This window comes from Oncorhynchus kisutch, linkage group LG14 (assembly GCF_002021735.2).
Source record: "Oncorhynchus kisutch isolate 150728-3 linkage group LG14, Okis_V2, whole genome shotgun sequence".
Classification (NCBI taxonomy): Eukaryota; Metazoa; Chordata; class Actinopteri; order Salmoniformes; family Salmonidae; genus Oncorhynchus; species Oncorhynchus kisutch.
In genome coordinates, this window is record NC_034187.2 from 47,859,877 (window position 1) to 47,880,615 (window position 20,739).

Genomic DNA, 20,739 nt, shown 5'->3' on the forward strand with positions numbered 1-20,739 from the left:
ATATGTTAGCATCTGGGGCAAGCTACTCAATACTGCCCCCATGTTACCAAGAAATTAACACAGGTGTGAGTGTTGATGAGGACAAGGCTGGAGATCACTCTGTCATGCTGATTGAGTTCGAATAACAGACTGGAAGCTTCAAAAGGAGGGGGGGGCTTGGAATCATTGTTCTTGCTCTGTCAACCATAGTTACCTGCAAGGAAACACGTGCCGTCATCATTGCTTTGCACAAAAAGGGCTTCACAGGCAAGGACATTGCTGCCAGTAAGATTGCACCTAAATCAACCATTTATCGGATCATGAAGAACGTCAAGGAGAGCGGTTCAATTGTTGTGAAGAAGGCTTCAGGGCGCCCAAAAAGTCCAGCAAGCACCAAGACCATCTCCTAATGTTGATTCAACTGCGGGATCGGGGCACCACCAGTACAGAGGATGGCCTGGTGTCAAGAAGGGCAGCAAAGACGGCACTTCTCTCCAGGTACAGGTAAAGGTACAGGGATTGGACTGCTGAGGACTGGGGTAAAGTCATTTTTTCTGATTAATCCCCTTTCCGATTGTTTGGGGCATCCAGAAAAAAACTTGTCCAGAGAAGACAAGGTGAACGCTACCATCAGTCTTGTGTCATGCCAACAGTAAAGTATCCTGAGACCATTCATGTGTGGGGTTGCTTCTCAGCCAAGGGAGTGGGCTCACTCACAATTTTGCCTAAGAACACAGCCATGAATTAAGAATGGTACCAACACATCCTCCGAGAGCAACTTCTCCCAACCATCCAGGAACAGTTTGGCAATGAACAATGCCTTTTGCAGCATGATGGAGCACCTTGTCATAAGGCAAAAGTGATAACTAAGTAGTTCGGGGGAACAAAACATCATTATTGTTACGGTTTTCTTCCGTTGAAGGAGAGTCGGACCAAAATGCAGCGTGGTTAATTCGATACATGTTTAATAGAAGAATAAACACGATAAATACAAAAAAAAACAATAAACGTACGTGAAAACCGAAACAGCCTAAACTGGTGCAATAACACAGAGACAGGAACAATCACCCACACTCACACAGTGAACCCCGGGCTACCTAAATATGGTTCCCAATCAGAGACAACGATAATCACCTGACTCTGATTGAGAACCGCCTCAGGCAGCCATAGACTTTCCTAGACAACCCTACTCAGCCACAATCCCAATACCTACTAAAACCCCAATACAAAAACACACCACAAAATAAACCCATGTCACACCCTGGCCTGATCAAATAAAGAAAGAAAACACAAAATACTAAGACCAAGGCGTGACAATTATTTTGGGTCCATGGGCCAGGAAACTCCCCAGACCTTAATCCCATTGAGAACTTGTGGTCAATCCTCAAGAGGCAGGTGGACAAACAAAACCCCACAAATTCTGACAAACTCCAAGCATTGATTATGCAAGAATGGGCTGCCATCAGTCAGGATGCGGCCCAGAAGTTAATTGACATCATGCCAGGGCAGATTGCAGAGGTCTTGAAAAAGAAGGGTCAACACTGCAAATATTGACTCTTTGCATCAACTTCATGTAATTGTCAATAAAAGCCTTTGACACTTATGAAATGCTTGTAATTATACTGCAGTATTCCATAGTAACATCTGACAAAAATATCTAAAGACACTGAAGCAGCAAACTTTGTGGAACTTAATATTTGTGTCATTATCAAAACTTTTGGCCACGACTGTATGTCGCCATAATATGTTATACCGTGTGACCGACTGAAAGGGAACAGTTTCAGTTTTGGTTGGTTGTTGACTCCCAATATACCTCGTTATACCTCGTTCCCTCATTCGGGGAACAGTAGTTCTATTCATAACTGTACGTTCTCTATACGAGTAGAGCAGAGAATGCACACAATGTCAAGGATCTCCGGGACCCCCAGCTACCAGGAAGTAGGGCCCAGAAAAGTCAGATCCTGAAGCCTCTGCCTAAAAAGAATGTGTGCATAAAATAACACATGCGTGGTGCAGAACGTGATTAGGATCTTTAGCTCTGGGGAAGAGGGTTTCAAAGAGGGCAGAATGGGGCGGTTAACTTTAGATCCGCAACCTCGGCCCCCCAAAAATATGGTAGTAACCTAGTTTAAAAAAAAGAGAACAATGACTGAAAATCACTCTTTACACTTTAGGCTATATTAATAGGAATTAAAAGGGAGTCTTTGGGCGCGTTCGAGTGGCACCTTCCAAAGTGTGGGATGGAAATTTTCCAATTTGCGACTGCATGAACACTACAAAAACCATGTGATCAAAGGTCATAAAGTTTCGACTGCAGTCGACTGCAGTTGCAGTTGCTTTTCACCAACTTCATACTTACTTACTTAGTCCTCTTCATTCCTATGTAGAACATAAGGCATTCCACATGTAAGCTACTTGCCTAGTACTTATAATAGTTTCTACCCCCGGATCACCATCACCCTCAGAAACCATGGCACAGCCCACACCTCTGGAAGCCTCTCTGGGAGCTCTCATCATGACATTCGACAAGCACGCTGGTAGTGGAGATGCTAAGACCCTCAACAAAAAAGAGCTAACCAACCTCATCAAGGCAGAGCTGCACAACATCGCTGGGGTGAGTCATTGCAACACATCGGGACAGTTTCCTGGACACAGATTAAGCCTATAGTCCTGGACTAAAAAGCACTTTCAATGAAGTGTACCCATTGAGTATGCTTTTTTTAAAAGTCCGCCCTTTTATGAGATAGAAAATGCTTTTCTAACGCTAACTTTTATTGTTAAAGATGTAGCCCGGGAGCTTAAGTACATATCATATCATACAATTTTTTGGGCTGGATGTAGGATATCATATGGATGATATTTGAGCAAAACGCTACCGAAGTTCTATCAACACATTGACTGTACTACTTGCTCTGGTAAAACAATCGACCACTGCTACAATGAGATATAAACGGACACGGCAACTGAGTTCATCAGGAAGTGTATAGGAGATGTTGATCCCACTGTGACTATTAAAAACTACCCAAACCAGAAACTGTGGATAGATGGCAGCATTCACACAAAACTGAAAGTGCGAACCACTGCATCTAACCATGGCAAGTTGACTGGAAATATGGTTGAACACAAACAGTGTTGTTGTTGTCTCCGTAAGCAATCAAAAGGGCAAAATGTCAGTACAGAGACAAAGTGGAGTCGCAATTCAATGGCTCAGACACGAGACGTAAACGCCAGCAAAAAAAGAAACGTCCATTTTCAGGACCCTGTCTTTCAAAGATAATTAATAAAAATCCAAATAACTTCACAGATCTTCATTGTAAAAGGTTTAAACACCGTTTCCCATGCTTGTTCAATGAACCATAAACAATTAATGAACATGCACCTGTGGGACGGTCCTTGAGACACTAACAGCTTGCAGACAGTAGGCAATTAAGGTAACAGCTATGAAAACTTAGGACACTAAAGACTGACTCTGAAAAACACCAAAAGAAAGATGCCCGGGATCCCTGCTCATCTGCGTAAATGTGCCTTAGTCGTGCTGCAAGGAGGCATGAGGACTGCAGATGTGGCCATGAGGCTGGACTGAGGGCTTGTAGGCCTGTTGTTGTAAGGCAGATCCTCATCAGACATCACCGGCTACAACATCGCCTATGTGCACAAACCCCCCGTCGCTGGACCAGACAAGACTGGCAAAAAGTGCTATTCACTGGTGTATTGCTGTTATGTCTCAACAGGGGTGATGGTCGGATTCAAGTTTATCGTCGAAGGAATGAGCATTACACCGAGGCCTGTACTCTGGAGCAGGATCGATTTGGAGGTGGAGGGTCCGTCATGGTCTGGGGCAGTGTGTCACAGCATCATCGGACTGAGCTTGTCATTGCAGGCATTCTCAACGCTGTGCGTTACAGGGAAGACATCCTCCTCCCTCATGTTGTACCCTTCCTGCAGGCTTATCCTGTCATGACCCTCCAGCATGACAATGCCACCAGCCATACTGCTCGTTCTGTCCATGATTTCCTGCAAGACAGGAATGTCAGTGTTCTGCCATGGCCAGCGAAGAGCCCATTTAGCACGTCTGGGACCTGTTGGATTGGAGGGTGAGGGCAAGGGCCATTCCCCCCAGAAATGTCCGGGAACTTGCAGGTGCCTTTGTTGGGAGAGTGGGGTAACATCTCACAGCAAGAACTGGCAAATCTGGTGCAGTCCATGAGGAAGAGATGCACTGTAGTACTTAATGCAGCTGGTGGCCACACCGGATACTGACTGTTACTTTTGATTTTGATCCCCATTTGTTCAGGGACACATTATTTCATTTCTGTTAGTTACATGTCTGTGGAACTTGTTCAGTTTGTGTCAATTGTTGAATCTTGTTATGTTCATACAAATATTTACACATTAAGTTTGCTGAAAATAAACACAGTTGACAGTGAGAGGACGTTTATTTTTTTGCTGAGTTTGTGGCAGGGTCTACAGACAATCACGGATTACAAAGGGAAAACCAGCCGCGTCGTGGACACCAACTTCTTGCTCCTGGACAAGCTAAACACTTTTGCCTTCTTTGAGGATAACACAGTGCCACCAACGCAGCCCGCACCCAAGGGCTGTGGGCTCTCCTTCTCTGTGGCCGATGTGAGTAAGACATTTAAGCGTGTTAACCCTCGCAAGGCTTGCCGGCCCAAACGGCATCCATAATGGCGGTCTCAGAGCATACACAGACCAGATGGCTGGAGTGTTTACGGATATATTATTTTCCTATCCCAGTCTGCTCTCCCAACTTGCTTCAAGATGTCCATCATTGTTTCTGTACCCAAGAAAGCAAAAGGTAACTGAACTAAATGACTATCGACCCTTAGCTTCTGTCATCATGAAGTGCTTTGAGAGGTTAGTTAAGGATCATATCACCTCTACCTTTAGGGAACAGGGGAGTCATTTGTTCAACTGAAATGTGTCTTCCACATTTAACCCAACCGCTCAGAATCAGAGGTGCAGGGGCCTGCCATAATCAACATCCACTGCACACAGGCAACAGTGGGTTAACTGCCTTGCTCAGGGGCAGAACAACATATTTTAACCTTGTCAGCTCAGGGATTTGATCCAGTAACTTTTTGGTTACTGGCCAAACGCTCTAACCACTAGCCTACCTGCCGCCCCAACCTTATCTGACACCCTAGACCCACTTCAATTTGCTTACCGCCCCAATAAAGCCACAGACGATGAAATCGCCATCGCACTGTACACTACCCTATTACATCTAGACACAAGGAATACTTATATAAGAATGTTGTTCATTGGCTATAGCTCAGCATTCAACACCATAGTACACTCCAAGCTCATCATTAAGCTCGGGGCCCTGAGTCTGAACCCCAACCTGTGCAACTGGGTCCTGGACTTACTGACAGGCCGCCACCAGGTGGTGAAGGTAGGAGAGAACATCTCCACTTTGCTGGTCCTCAACACAGGGGCCACACAAGGGTGCATGCTCAGCCCAATCCTGTACTCCCTGTACACCCATGAAAGCGTGGCAACGCACGCCTCCAGCTCAATCATCAAGTTTGCAGACGACACAACAGTAATAGGCCTGATTACCAACAATGACGAGACAGCCTCCAGGGAGGAGGTGAGGGCCCTGGTGGAATGGTGCCAGGAAAATAACCTCTCCCTCAACGTCAACAAAATGAAGGAGCTGATCATGGCGAAGGCGGCTCAACAGGGCCTCTTCGTCCTCAGGAGGCTGAAGAAATTTGTCTTGGTCTCTGAGACCCTCACAAACTTTTGGAGATGCACAATTGAGAGCATCATGTCGGGCTGTATCACTGCCTGGTACGGCGACTGCACCGCCCACAACTGCAGGGCTCTCCAGAGGTTGGTACGGTCTGCCCAACACATCACCGGGGGCACACTGCCTGCCTTCCAGGACAGCACCTGATGTCACAGGGAGGCCAAAAAGATCATCAACCACCCGAACCACGGAATGGTCACCATCATCCAGAAGGCGAGGTCAGTATAGGTGCACCAAAGCTGGGACCGAGAGACTGAAAAACAGCTTCTATCTCAAGGCCATCAGACTGTTAAATAGCCGTCACTAGCCGGCCACCACCCAGTTACTCAACCCTGCACCTTAGAGGCTGCTGCCCTAATATACATAGACATGGAATCACTGGCCACTTTAATAATGGAACACTAGTCACTTTAATAATGTGTACATATTGCTTTACTCATCTCATATGTGTTATGGCTTTCTTCTGTCGAAAGAGAGGAGGACCAAAATGCAGCATGGTTATTCATAAACATCTTTAATGAAAGCTGAAACTACAAACAATATACAAAAACAAGAACCATGAAAAACTGGTATCTTCAATACCATTCATTCTTTACAACTCATAATTTTCATACATACTCAAATAATGGTATTTTAATTTAACTAATTTATCTAAACATAAACCCCAAACAAAACCTCAGGGGAGCATCTTCCCTCCCCGTCACCCTACAAACTACCTTTCCCTATCTCCCCGTCCTTAATCCATCCCCTTACAAATCTAAATGACACCCAGCCCTAAACCCCCCTTCCACCTCTCCCGAGCAGCATGCTGCCCCCACTTCCTCTCCTCCCTCTTCATCCTCCCCCTCAAATCTCCTTCCACCCTCCTCACTATCCCTTCCACCCCCCAATCTCTCCCTGTCTTCACCATGTTCTGCCTGGCTTCCCACAGCCCCCGTTTAAATAGACTCATGAGAAGCCAGAGCAGAAACCTGTCCCTATCCGTCCCTCTCGCTCTCCCTACACCTCTCTCTAACCTGGCCCACGTCAATACAAAATCCCCCCTTACCAAACCTAACAACACCCGTGCCCTAGCCCATACTACTCCGGCAAAGGCACAGTCCCAATAGACATGGCGCACAGTCTCCTCCCTGCCACAAGAGGATCTTGGACAGGTGGGGGATTGCACCAAACTATACCGGTACATGATGGAACATGATGCAATTATGGAGGCTCAACCAATTGAGGTCCTTGAGCCTGTTGTCCAGACCCCACGCCTGCACTCCCTCCCAGACCACTTCCGAGATGCCCACTACAGGCGCCGGACTCCCTGCCTTTCTGACCTCCTCGTACAGGTGCCTGTGATCTAAACCTACTCGGGCAACTTCAACCTCAGGGTGCGCACGCAGCCACTTGGCCGCATGACCAAAGTGCCACGGTAGCTGTTCCGCCCGAGGACCCGTGTTAGACCACACCATTACGCTTCTCGCCTGATACGAGAAGAACACCCGCAGGAGGTAACCGGACGGGTGTATCACTGGATGAGCAAGCTCCGTTAACAAGAAAGAAACAAAAATTGTGTCCAGCTTGAGGGGGAAATGTGGTACCCCCCTACCTCCCTCCCCAATGGGACAGATCATGCGTGCCCTGGCGACCCACTCGCACCTGCCACTCCACATGAACTGAAACACAAGCCTCACTAGAGGCCTCCTCAGACAAGCCGGCAATGGGTAGATGTACTCCAAATACAAAAGAGACGGCAACACATCCACCTTTAGGACCAGGACTTTGCCCATAAAAGACAAATACCTAGCCTTCCACATTGCTAGCTTCCTCTGTACCACTGCGATACGCATGTTCCAGTTTAGCGTCGCTGAGCCGGAGGTCTCAAAATGGACCCCGAGAATCCTCAGGGCCCCCTCACAGAGAGATAACCCCCCGGGCACATCCGTTCTACCGCGCCATCTTCCGAAAAACTTGACGGAAGACTTTGCATGGTTCAGAACTGCTCCCGACGCTCGGGTGAAATCCCCAAAGATGGCAAGGGACTTTGTCAGGCACGAGCCCTTGCAGAGCAGCAAGGAAGTGTCGTCGGTGTACTGCGTCATCTTAACACGCAGCCCACCACTTCCAGGGATCAACAAGCCTTCCACCCCTGTGTCTGCCCTAATGGCAGGCCCCAGAGGCTCCATGTACAGAACGAAGAGGAGAGCCGAGAGTGGGCACCCCTGCCTGACCCCAGACGAGAGGTCAAAAACGTCACCCAAGTGACTATTTACACTAACTCGCATCCCGCTCTGAAAAAAAATAATGTACGAATCCATCCTATGAACTTCTCCCCAAATCCTAATCGACCTAACACTCTGAATAAAAATAATCTATTCACGCGATCAAAGGCTTTCGCCTGATCTAGCGCTGCTACCATTAAAGGCAGTCCTCTATCTTCAACCCAAGCGATGGAGTCCCTGATTAACTGTAGGTTCCATCTAATAGAGCGGCCCTCTACTCCGCACGTCTGATCCTCATGGACGACGTAGGGAAGGGCTGTGCGCAACCGGTCTGCTAAAACCTTTGCAAGTAGCTTGTAATCTACACACAGCATGGTCAACGGCCGCCAGTTGCCACGGTCTGTTACTTCCCCCTTCTTATATAAAAGTGACAGCACACCAACAGCCATTGATCCCCCCGGGACCCCCGTCTCAAGGATGGCCTTCAATACTTCGAGGACCACTGGTCCAAGTATACCCCAAAACTTGGGGTATAAAACTCAGCCGGCAGCCCATCCATTCCAGGCACCTTCCCTTTTCCCATCCTCCTAAGAGCGCTCTCAACCTCTTCTAGTGAAATCTGGGCCTCCATCACTTCTCTAATGTCCTCCGGCAACCGCCTGGACAAGTGTTCTAGAAATACATTTCCCTGCTCTACATCTATTTCCCTTTCCTTAAATAAACCTTGGAAATGATCAGTTGTCACCCTGACCATATCCTCTGGTTCTCTAACTATACTACCATTTTCTTCCCTAACGCCATGCATTACCTTCCTACTCTGTCTGGCCCTAACTGACTTAAAGAACAAAGCAGAACAAGTCTCATTATGTTCTAGAAAGCCACTATGCGCACGTTCCAGGAAAGCTCGAGCCTTCTGCTCCTGCAACTCCCTGAGCTGCGCCTTTAGGGTTGCGGATCTCTCCCAGTCAAAAGACCTGCCGAGGTTGCCTGCCTCGTATTCGAGATCAATTAAACTTTGGATACGATCCACCTCCCTCCTCTCCTCCCTTTTTTTCCTCTTGCAATACCCTATTTTAAAAGCCCTAATCCTCACCTTAACTAATTCACACCACTCTAACACCCCCCCGCACATGGACCGGAGGCCTTCAAGCCTCCAAAAGAAACCATAAAACCCGTCAACAAAAGCCTGCTCCTCCAGCACATCCCGATCTAACTTCCAGTACCCCCTACCAAAGAAGCAGACTGGCGACCCCACCTGCAGGAGCACCCCGTCGTGATCCGAAAAGAAAACAGGCAACAGCCGCCCAGACAACTTACCCAAAGACCTGGGTACAAAAATATAGCCGAGCCTCCGCTCAACCCCCCTGGAGTTGCGCCATGTAGGACCGGCCATTTTCGGAGTAGTGTGCAGACCACCATCTACCAGACCATGGCAAGCCATTAGCCCGGCAATGGCGCCTGCACTGCTATCCCCCCTATTCCTAAATCTGTATTAAAATCCCCCCCTATCACTAATTTCCTATTTGTGACACACGGGGGCGTCAGACAGTCCACCATCTCCCTCCTGTCTGCCACCACCTGTGGCCCATACACCACCACTAATCTAAATTTACAATCCCTTATCGTGACATCCATCCCTATAACCCTCCCCTGCATTACCACAAAAGAATCCTCCACTTTTACCTCCCTGTGCCCACACAAAATCCCTACCCCCGATGAGTGCACCCCCCCAATACCCCAAACCGACTCCCCCTTGTCCCACTCCCTCTTAAACCTACTAACATCCCCTCCATCCCTCAGGTGAACCTCCTGTAAAAAACTAAAATCAAACCCCACACCCTCCAAATAACTAAAAACCGCCCTCCTCTTAACAAAATCCCTTAAACCCCTTACATTTAAACTAACAAAAGTAAAATTAGACCCCATGAAATAATAAAAATAAAAACATGTAATACACTCAAATTCTAAACCCAGACAGAAAAAGAAAAAAACAGGAGACTCACCCGATGCTCCCCTGCTCCATATCTACCGGTGAAAACACCATCCGTACTCCCGACATCACCCCCCTCTTCCTCCATCTCACCAACCCAGGATGCAGGAATAGTGTTTGGCTCCGGGGTGCCCTGCACCCTGGGTCTACCCCCACAATCCTCCCCCTCCCCAGTGCTGCAGCTGGATTGGAAAAAAATCGGGGAGGCTGAGTCCCCAAACAAAAAACTCCCCACCTCCTCCTGTACCCAGTCCTGAGTCTTGTTAGGTGTGTCCCCACCCAACAGAAGTTGAGGGCCTGGGGAAACCAGCAGCAACCCAGAGGTTTCTCCCACCCCCATCACTCTCTTGGCCATCCCCTCCCTCTCACTGTCGGCCAATTCTTTGGGGATGGCGGCAGTGGAGAGATACCACCCTCCCCCCCGCCAGCTCCTCCACCATACCCCTCATCTTTTCCACCAGGGCACTTTCCCCCCACTCCACTTGCTCTTCCACCGTCTCCATCTCCAACACTCCTCCCTCGCTTTCTTCTCTCTCATGCTCCTCCACTCGGTTGCCTTCTTCCGCCGCTTTTCCTGGTTCTCCTACTCCCGTGCCTTCCGTTTCCTTCTCTCTTCCATCCGCCGCTTCTTGCTCCTCCTCCTTCCTTGCGGCCTTCCCCTCTGGACCTGTACTCTGGTCATGAGGCTTGCTTCCTTCCCCTCCTCTTCTTCCCCCATCCCCCGCTCCTGCTCCCCCCCCAGCCGCAGACGCATATGACCTCTGACGAGCCGGGCACCCCCGCCACAGGTGTGCTGACGAGCCACACCCGTGGCACGCCTTAGGCTTGTCACAATCCCTCGCCTCGTGTTCCTCAGATCCACAAAATCTGCATTTTCTTGTGCTGCACGAGGCGAATATGTGGCCGTAGGCCATACAGCGCCTGCAGAATGGGGGCTGACGTGCATAAAACAACGTCCCCCTGTCAGCCCCTAGGGATAACATAGCAGGAGGATGGAGGTAGCCACCATGTCCCTTTGGGTCCTCTCTGAGGAGGGCCTGGAAGCCTCTCCTCCCATTCCAAAACCCAAGGGAGTCTTTGAGGTGCCTTGCTGAGGAGACGTTATCTATGTATCTCCCCAGAAAGGCCCTCACCTCTTCATCCTTAACGTATGGGTTGTAAATGTTGACAGTTACAACCCTAAAGTTATTCTTCGCCAGGCTTGTTATTTCATAGTGGCTCATCGGCCTCTCACCTCCCACTGCTCTTGCCCTTCTCAGGGTATCATCGTGTTTCTCCTCTGTATATAGTGCCACGTCGTATGCTCCGTCCAACGAGTTGCCTTGGAAACAAAACACGTCCTTCACCGTCAGCTTTAGAATCCCCATCAATATTATCCTTCCAAAAGTTTCCCGTCCTAAAGGCTCCAACTCCTTTTCCTTCCAAGCAAACCGAATCGTGTTGGCCAGCCCAATCCCAGGGACCGACCGTGTTGATGTATTTAGCACCATCTTCGCAAGGAGAATGGTGCTCGTTCTCTTCTCTTCCAAAACAAGGAAAAAATAAAAACCAAAGTGACTGAGCCTATCTTTTTTTTTAAATAAAAAATAATTTATTATCTTCAATACCATTCATTCTTTACAACTCATAATTTTCATACATACTCAAATAATGGTATTTTAGTTTAACTAATTTAACTAAACATAAACCCCAAACAAAACCTCAGGGGAGCATCTTCCCTCCCGTCACCCTACAAAATACCTTTCCCTATCTCCCCATCCCTAATCTATCCCCTTACAAATCTAAATGACACCCAGCCCTAAACCCCCCTTCCACCTCTCCCGAGCAGCATGCTGCCCCCACTTCCTCTCCTCCCTCTTCATCCTCCCCCTCAAATCTCCTTCCACCCTCCTCACTATCCCTTCCACCCCCCAATCTCTCCCTGTCTTCCATGTTCTGCCTGGCTTCCCACAGCCCCCGTTTAAAGAGACTCATGAGAAGCCAGAGCAGAAACCTGTCCCTATCCGTCCCTCTCGCTCTCCCTACACCTCTCTCTAACCTGGCCCACGTCAATACAAAATCCCCCCTTACCAAACCTAACAACACCCGTGCCCTAGACCATACTACTCCGGCAAAGGCACAGTCCCAAAAGACATGGCGCACAGTCTCCTCCCTGCCACAAGAGGATCTTGGACAGGTGGGGGATTGCACCAAACTATACCGGTACATGATGGAACGTACCGGCAAGCACCTATGGAGGCTCAACCAATTCAGGTCCTTGAGCCTGTTGTCCAGACCCCGCGTCTGCACTCCCTCCCAGACCACTTCCGAGATGCCCACTACAGGCACCGGACTCCCTGCCTTTCTGGCCTCCTCGTACAGGTGCCTGTGATCTAAACCTACTCGGGCAACTTCAACCTCAGGGTGCGCACGCAGCCACTTGGCCGCATGACCAAAGTGCCACGGCAGCTGTTCTGCCCGAGGACCCGTGTTAGACCACACCATTATGCTTCTCGCCTGATATGAGAAGAACACCCGCAGGAGGTAACCGGATGGGTGTATCACTGGATGAGCAAGCTCCGTTAACAAGAAAGAAACAAAAATTGTGTCCAGCTTGAGGGGGAAATGTGGTACCCCCCTACCTCCCTCCCCGATGGGACAGATCATGCGCGCCCTGGCGACCCACTCGCACCTGCCACTCCACATGAACTGAAACACAAGCCTCACTAGAGGCCTCCTCAGACAAGCCGGCAATGGGTAGATGTACGCCAAATACAAAAGAGACGGCAACACATCCACCTTTAGGACCAGGACTTTGCCCATAAAAGACAAATACCTAGCCTTCCACATTGCTAGCTTCCTCTGTACCACTGCGATACGCATGTTCCAGTTCAGCGTCGCTGAGCCGGAGGTCTCAAAATGGACCCCGAGAATCCTCAGGGCCCCCTCACAGAGAGATAACCCCCCGGGCACATCCGTTCTACCGCGCCATCTACCGAAAAACTTGACGGAAGACTTTGCATGGTTCAGAACCGCTCCCGACGCTCGGGTGAAATCCCCAAAGATGGCAAGGGACCTTGTCAGGCACGAGTCCTTGCACAGCAGCAAGGAAGTGTCGTCGGCGTACTGCGTCATCTTAACACGCAGCCCACCACCTCCAGGGATCAACAAGCCTTCCACCCCTGTGTCTGCCCTAATGGCAGCCCCCAGAGGCTCCATGTACAGAACGAAGAGGAGAGCCGAGAGTGGGCACCCCTGCCTGACCCCAGACGAGAGGTCAAAAACGTCACCCAAGTGACTATTTACACTAACTCGGCACCCCGCTCCGACATATAATGTACGAATCCATCCTATGAACTTCTCCCCAAATCCTAATCGACCTAACACTCTGAATAAAAAGGATCTATTCACGCGATCAAAGGCTTTCGCCTGATCTAGCGCTGCTACCATTAAAGGCAGTCCTCTATCTTCAACCCAAGCGATGGAGTCCCTGATTAACTGTAGGTTCCATCTAATAGAGCGGCGCTCTACCCCGCACGTCTGATCCTCGTGAACGACGTAGGGAAGGGCTGTGCGCAACCGGTCTGCTAAAACCTTTGCAAGTAGCTTGTAATCTACGCACAGCATGGTCAATGGCCGCCAGTTGCCAAGGTCTGTTACTTCCCCCTTCTTATATAAAAGTGACAGCACACCAACAGCCATTGATCCCCCCGGGACCCCCGTCTCAAGGATGGCCTTCAAGACTTCGAGGACCACTGGTCCAAGTATACCCCAAAACTTGAGATAAAACTCAGCCGGCAGCCCATCCATCCCAGGCACCTTCCCTTTTCCCATCCTCCTAAGAGCGCTCTCAACCTCTTCTAGTGAAATCTGGGCCTCCATCACTTCTCTAATGTCCTCCGGCAACCGCCTGGACAAGTGTTCTAAAAACACATTTCCCTGCTCTACATCTATTTCCCTTTCCTTAAATAAACCTTGGAAATGATCAGTTGTCACCCTGACCATATCCTCTGGTTCTCTAACTATACTACCATTTTCTTCCCTAATGCCATGCATTACCTTCCTACTCTGTCTGGCCCTAACCGACTTAAAGAACATAGCGGAACAAGTCTCATTGTGTTCTAGAAAGCCACTATGCGCACGCTCCAGGAAAGCTCGAGCCTTCCGCTCCTGCAACTCCCTGAGCTGCGCCTTTAGGGTAGCGGATCTCTCCCAGTCAAACGACCCGCCGAGGTTGCCTGCCTCATACTCGAGTTCAATTAACCTTTGGATACGATCCACCTCCCTCCTCTCCTCCCTTTTTTTCCTCTTGCAATACCCTATTATAAAAGCCCTAATCCTCACCTTAACTAATTCCCACCACTCTAACACCCCCTCGCACATGGACCGGAGGCCTTCAAGCCTCCAAAAGAAATCATAAAACCTGTCAACAAAAGCCTGCTCCTCCAGCACATCCCGATCTAACTTCCAGTACCCCCTACCAAAGAGGCAGACTGGAGACCCCACCTGCAGGAGCACCCCGTCGTGATCCGAAAAGAAAACAGGCAACAGCCGCCCAGACAACTTACCCAAAGACCTGGGTACAAAAATATAGTCGAGCCTCCGCTCAACCCCCCTGTAGGACCGGCCATTTTCGGAGTAGTGTGCAGACCACCATCAACCAGACCATGGCAAGCCATTAGCCTGGTAATGGCGCCTGCACTGCTATCCCCCCCTATTCCTAAATCTGTATTAAAATCCCCCCCTATCACTAATTTCCTATTTGTGACACACAGGGGCGTCAGACAGTCCACCATCTCCCTCCTGTCTGCCACCACCTGTGGCCCATACACCACCACTAATCTAAATTTACAATCCCTTATCGTGACATCCACCCCTATAACCCTCCCCTGCATTACCACAAAAGAATCCTCCACTTTTACCTCCCTGTGCCCACACAAAATCCCTACCCCCGATGAGTGCACCCCCCCAATACCCCAAACCGACTCCCCCTTGTCCCACTCCCTCTTAAACCTACTAACATCCCCTCCATCCCTCAGGTGAACCTCCTGTAAAAAACAAAAATCAAACCCCACACCCTCCAAATAACTAAATACCGCCCTCCTCTTAACAAAATCCCTTAAACCCCTTACATTTAAAGTAACAAAAGTAAAATTAGACCCCATGAAAGAATCAAATAAAATCATGTAATACACTCAAATTCTAAACCCAGACAGAAAAAAACAAAAACAGGAGACTCACCCGATGCTCCCCTGCTCCATATCTACCGGTGAAAACACCATCCGTACTCCCGACATCCCCCCCACTTCCTCCATCTCACCAACCCAGGATGCAGGAATAGTGTTTGGCTCCGGGGTGCCCTGCACCCTGGGTCTACCCCCACAATCCTCCCCCTCCCCAGTGCTGCAGCTGGATTGGAAAAAAAATCGGGGAGGCTGAGTCCCCAAACAAAAAACTCCCCACCTCCTCCTGTACCCAGTCCTGAGTCTTGTTAGGTGTGTCCCCACCCAACAGAAGTTGAGGGCCTGGGGAAACCAGCAGCAACCCAGAGGTTTCTCCCACCCCCATCACTCTCTTGGCCATCCCCTCCCTCTCACTGTCGGCCAATCGCACCCTCCTCTTCATTCTCTTCTTTGGTGATGGCGGTAGTGGAGAGATACCACCCCCCCCCCCCCACCAGCTCCTCCACCATACCCCTCATCTCTTCCACCAGGGCACTTTCCCCCCAGTCCACTTGCTCTTCCACCGTCTCCTTCTCCAACACTCCTCCCTCGCTTTCTTCTCTCTCATGCTCCTCCACTCGGTTGCCTTCTTCCGCCGCTTTTCCTGGTTCTCCTACTCCCGTGCCTTCCGTTTCCTTCTCTCTTCCATCCGCCGCTTCTTGCTCCTCCTCCTTCCTTGCGGCCTTCCCCTCTGGACCTGTACTCTGGTCATGAGGCTTGCTTCCTTCCCCCCCTCTTCTTCCCCCATCCCCCGCTCCTGCTCCCCCCCCAGCCGCAGACGCATATGACCTCTGACGAGCCGGGCACCCCCGCCACAGGTGTGCTGACGAGCCACACCCGTGGCACGCCTTAGGCTTGTCACAATCCTTCGCCTCGTGTTCCTCAGATCCACAAAATCTGCATTTTCTTGTGCTGCACGAGGCGAATATGTGGCCGTAGGCCATACAGCGCCTGCAAAATGGGGGCTGACGTGTATAAAACAACGTCCCCCTGTCAGCCCCTAGGGAGAACATAGCAGGAGGATGGAGGTAGCCACCATGTCCCTTTGGGTCCTCTCTGAGGAGGGCCTGGAAGCCTCTCCTCCCATTCCAAAACCCAAGGGAGTCTTTGAGGTGCCTTGCTGAGGAGACGTTATCCATGTATCTCCCCAGAAAGGCCCTCACCTCTTCATCCTTAACGTATGGGTTGTAAATGTTGACCGTTACAACCCTAAAGTTATTCTTCGCCAGGCTTGTTATTTCATAGTGGCTCATCGGCCTCTCGCCTCCCACTGCTCTTGCCCTTCTCAGGATATCATCGTGTTTCTCCTCTGTATATAGTGCCACGTCGTATGCTCCCTCCAACGAGTTGCCTTGGAAACAAAACACGTCCTTCACCGTCAGCTTTAGAATCCCCATCAATATTATCCTTCCAAAAGTTTCCCGTCCTAAAGGCTCCAACTCCTTTTCCTTCCAAGCAAAACGAATCGTATTGGCCAGCCCAATCCCAGGGACCGACCGTGTTGATGTATTTAGCACCATCTCCGCAAGGAGAATGGCGCTCGTTCTCTTCTCTTCCAAAACAATGAAAAAAGAAAATCCAAAGTGACTGAGCCTATCTGGTGCAAACTAACACAGAGACAGGAACAATCACCCACAAAGCACTCAAAGAATATGGCTGCCTAAATATGGTTCCCAATCAGAGACAACGATAAACACCTGCCTCTGATTGAGAACCACTCCAGGCAACCATAGACTTTCCTAGACTACTATACTACACACAACCCCATAAATCTAATAAACCCCTAAACAAGACAAGACACATAAATCACCCATGTCACACCCTGGCCTGACCAAAATAATAAAGAAAACACACAATACTAAGGCCAGGACGTGACAATATGTAAATACTGTATTCTATTCTACTTTAGTCAATGCCATTGATCGTCCTAATATTTATATATTTCTTAAATCCATTCCTTTACTTTTAGATTTGTGTGTATTGTTGTAAATTGTTAGATACTACTGCACATTTGGAGCTAGGAACACAAGCATTTCACTACACCCACAGTAACATCTGCTAATAATGTGTATGTGACCAATACAATTTGATTTGATTTGACATAGCGCACAATTGTGCAACATTTTTGGGGACCATTTTGTCTAGTGAGCACTATTTTCAAAACTACTGGCTGAAATTATACACAAAAGCTCTGTAGCATCAATGTAGCCCTTTCCCGCAGTCAAATGGCTAGTTGCTTCATGGGTGCAATGTTATTAATATTTTGCATAATTTCCTAATGAATAAACTTTACTTTTTTTAAACCGACAAAAATATAGTGTTTCTATAGCAAACGGTTTTGGTATATAAAGTGTAATATTGGGATGCAAAATAATACATTTCAACTCTATATCTGACATCGTACAGGTGACTTCTTTTTTTTAAGCCCATAACCATGTGTGTGAGGTGTATACTTTGGTAGATTTGTTTAAGACTACCAAGAAAGACTCTGTATGATCCTGCTTTAGCCCACTGCAGTAAAAGCTTTTAAGTGTGTCATGATTTTAATCAAAAATACACTATAAAAAAGGTTTATTGAACTTTGACTGACTTGCTATATTGCATGGTGTCTCAGCCATTCAGTGCGAATAACAGTTAAATACAGAAATCCTAATGTATTGTGTCTTCCTTGTGATCTTATATCCCATGCCTGTCACGCCCTGACCTTAAGTTATCTCTGTTTTCGTTATTATTTTGGTTAGGTCAGGGTATGACGAGGGTGGGTATGCTTGTTTGGCTTGTCTAGGGTCTTTTGGTTTTGTTGGTTCTTGTCTATGTGTGCCTGTCAGCACTCGTTTTGTATAGTGGCACGTTTGTGTTGTTGGTTTATTCAGTGTTCTTCCTTCATTAAAAGAAGAATGTATGCATATCACGCTGCGCCTTGGTCTCCTCATTACAACGATCGTGACAATGCCCACATTCTCTTGACATGAGCAGAAGGGTGTTTGACTGTTTTGGTTGTATGTTGTGTGGAGGGACAATCATTAAGTGTGAATGACAACAAAATACATCAATCCTAATGTTTTGTATTCCTATATTATATTGATATAAGCAGAATGATGACAATGCTGGACCAGAAAGAACACTGACGGTTCTGTGGACTTCAAGGAGTACATCACCCTGATTGGATCCCTTGCATGTGCAACTGTGTTCTATAGTGGAAAATGCATGCTTCCATATGCTTTGTACAGTGTATTACAATACACTAGTGCACCCTGCCCTTCTGAGCGGTAAATAATTTGAAATTAATAATTTGATTCAATGCAATTCTCCCCTCCTGTAAATCAAATATGTATCTGTTCAGATGTTTGATATCTGGATAGGCTACCAATGTTATCATCTCTGGAGGAATGTAAAAAAATCCCATATTTCCCTTTGGATCATGGCACTTGCTTTCATGACCGTTACTTAAGTCAGCAAGATGTGCGAAATGGCCGCTTGCTCCCTCGTGTGTCGCTGACTTGGTGGAGTGTGTTTTGATAGGCCTACCATGAACCCATGTTATCCATATCTATTAAAAAACGCATTCTACAATCGAAATAGAGTTAGGCCTACTATTGTGCTGCATGATTGCAATGCAATTCCCCCATTTTGCTAATCAAAATGTGTCTGGATATACTGGTAGTATTTTCAACTCCAGTGCATTAAAAAAACTCCCATTGGCCTATTTCCTGTCGGATCATGGAGCATGCTTTCTCTTTAAAATTCTATGTTTTAATAGGCCCATATCTATTGTAAAAACAGTCGGCCTGTAGGTTAGCGCTGGCCCAGCATGTCTGATGCGCAGGACGCACATCCAAACTAGGAGTGGGATGTACATTTTTGTTGCCTATGTTTAGGCCTAGAGCTTGTTTGAGTCATTATGTACAGTACCTTGCTTTATTTAACAACATTATTTGAAAGGCTTTGAGGGTTAGTTTAAGAGATGGGGAAAACAGGGCAGTGAGCCATGAGATCTCCCTTTGCAAATGTTATGCACAGGGAATAGGGTACTATAAACGCAGCAGCACTGTTGATAGTAATACCTTGGATTGCTGCATGTTGCATATTAATACTTCTAATGTGATGCATAATTGCCATGGTAATTTGGATTGTCCAGTCAATGCGCAATTGATTCTACAGAATCAAAATTGGGCTACAAGTGCTTACATAATTTATATTGTGACAGCATGATATCCCAGGGATACCGGATATTCCAAAACACAAAAACCAGGAAAATAAATTAAAAATACAAAACACAAAAGGACATGCTTCCTTTCAGCCTAAAATTAAGAAAATCAATGACCAAATCAACCGCAGTTGAGAGGCTTACAGTATTATAATATACTGTAGATTCTACATTAATAAATGGCTGTTTCATTTTCCTTTGTTTGTGTTTTCTTTGTGAATAGGTTTTGTGGATTAAGGAATTTATATGGAATGAAAGGTTTTATGAATAAAATAAAAACGAACTAGTAGGCTAATCCTGTACTCCCTGTTCACCCATGACTGCATGGCCAAACACGACTCCAACACAACAGGGGTAGGCCTGATCACCGACAACGATTAGACAGCCCATAGGGAGGGGGTCAGAGAACTGGCAGTGTGGTGCCAGGACAACAACCTCTCCCTCAATGTGAGTATGACAAAGGAGCTGATCGTGGACTACAGGAAAAGGCGGGCCGAACAGGCCTCCATTAACATTAACGAGGCTGTAGTGGAGCGGGTCGAGAGATTCAAGTTCCTTGGAGTCTACATCACCAACAAACTATCATGGTCCAAACACACCAAAACAGTTGTCCCCTCTTTTCAGTCTCCCCCTCAGGAGACAAAAGATTTGTCATGGGTCCCCCATAACTACATGTACCTATTACCTCAACTAACCTGTACTCCTGCACACTGACTTGGTACCGGTACCTGTGTATATAGCCTCACTATTGTTATGTTATTGTGTTACTTTTTATTATTTTGTATTTTTTACTTTAGTTTATTTGGTAAATATTTTCTTAACTCTTCTTGAACTGCACTGTTGGTTAAGGGATTGTAAGTAAGCATTTCATGGTAAGGTCTACAGTTGTTGTATTCGGCGCATGTGACAAATAAAGTTTGATTTGATGCTAAAATGGACTTTTGGGCATTAGAGTCCTCTATACATCTCTATGGGTTGACCCACTTGATGGGACTTGTAAAGTGGCTCATATAGCAAGAATCGCGACACTGCCCCCTCTGAATGCACCTTCCAGTTGTTTACTTCTCCGCCTCTTCACACGTCGGTGGGGCAGGGAAGAGAACCTGGGTCGCTGGATTGAAAGGCAAACACCATCGCGCTAATAGGGTTAACTCACCCGGTGGGAATTGTGAAAATGACTCATATAGTGATGATCACTACAAAATATGTTATCTTTGCTGTTAATAAATGGGCCAAAGACCCAAGTACGTTTTGTAAAGCATTTACGAACATTTGCAATCCCACTTGACAGTGGTAAACAGGCATGTCCTGTTTACCATTTTTTTTACAGCAGTAATTTATTATGTAAAATATACATTTACCTGAGGCCACTTTAACAT

General features: G+C 47.6%; 1 pseudogene; it reads left to right on the forward strand.

The window, feature by feature from the left end:
• Positions 1-2,434: 2,434 nt before the first annotated feature.
• LOC116353455 (protein S100-A1-like) lies at positions 2,435-19,597 on the forward strand (annotated as a pseudogene).
• The last annotated feature ends 1,142 nt before the right edge of the window (positions 19,598-20,739 follow it).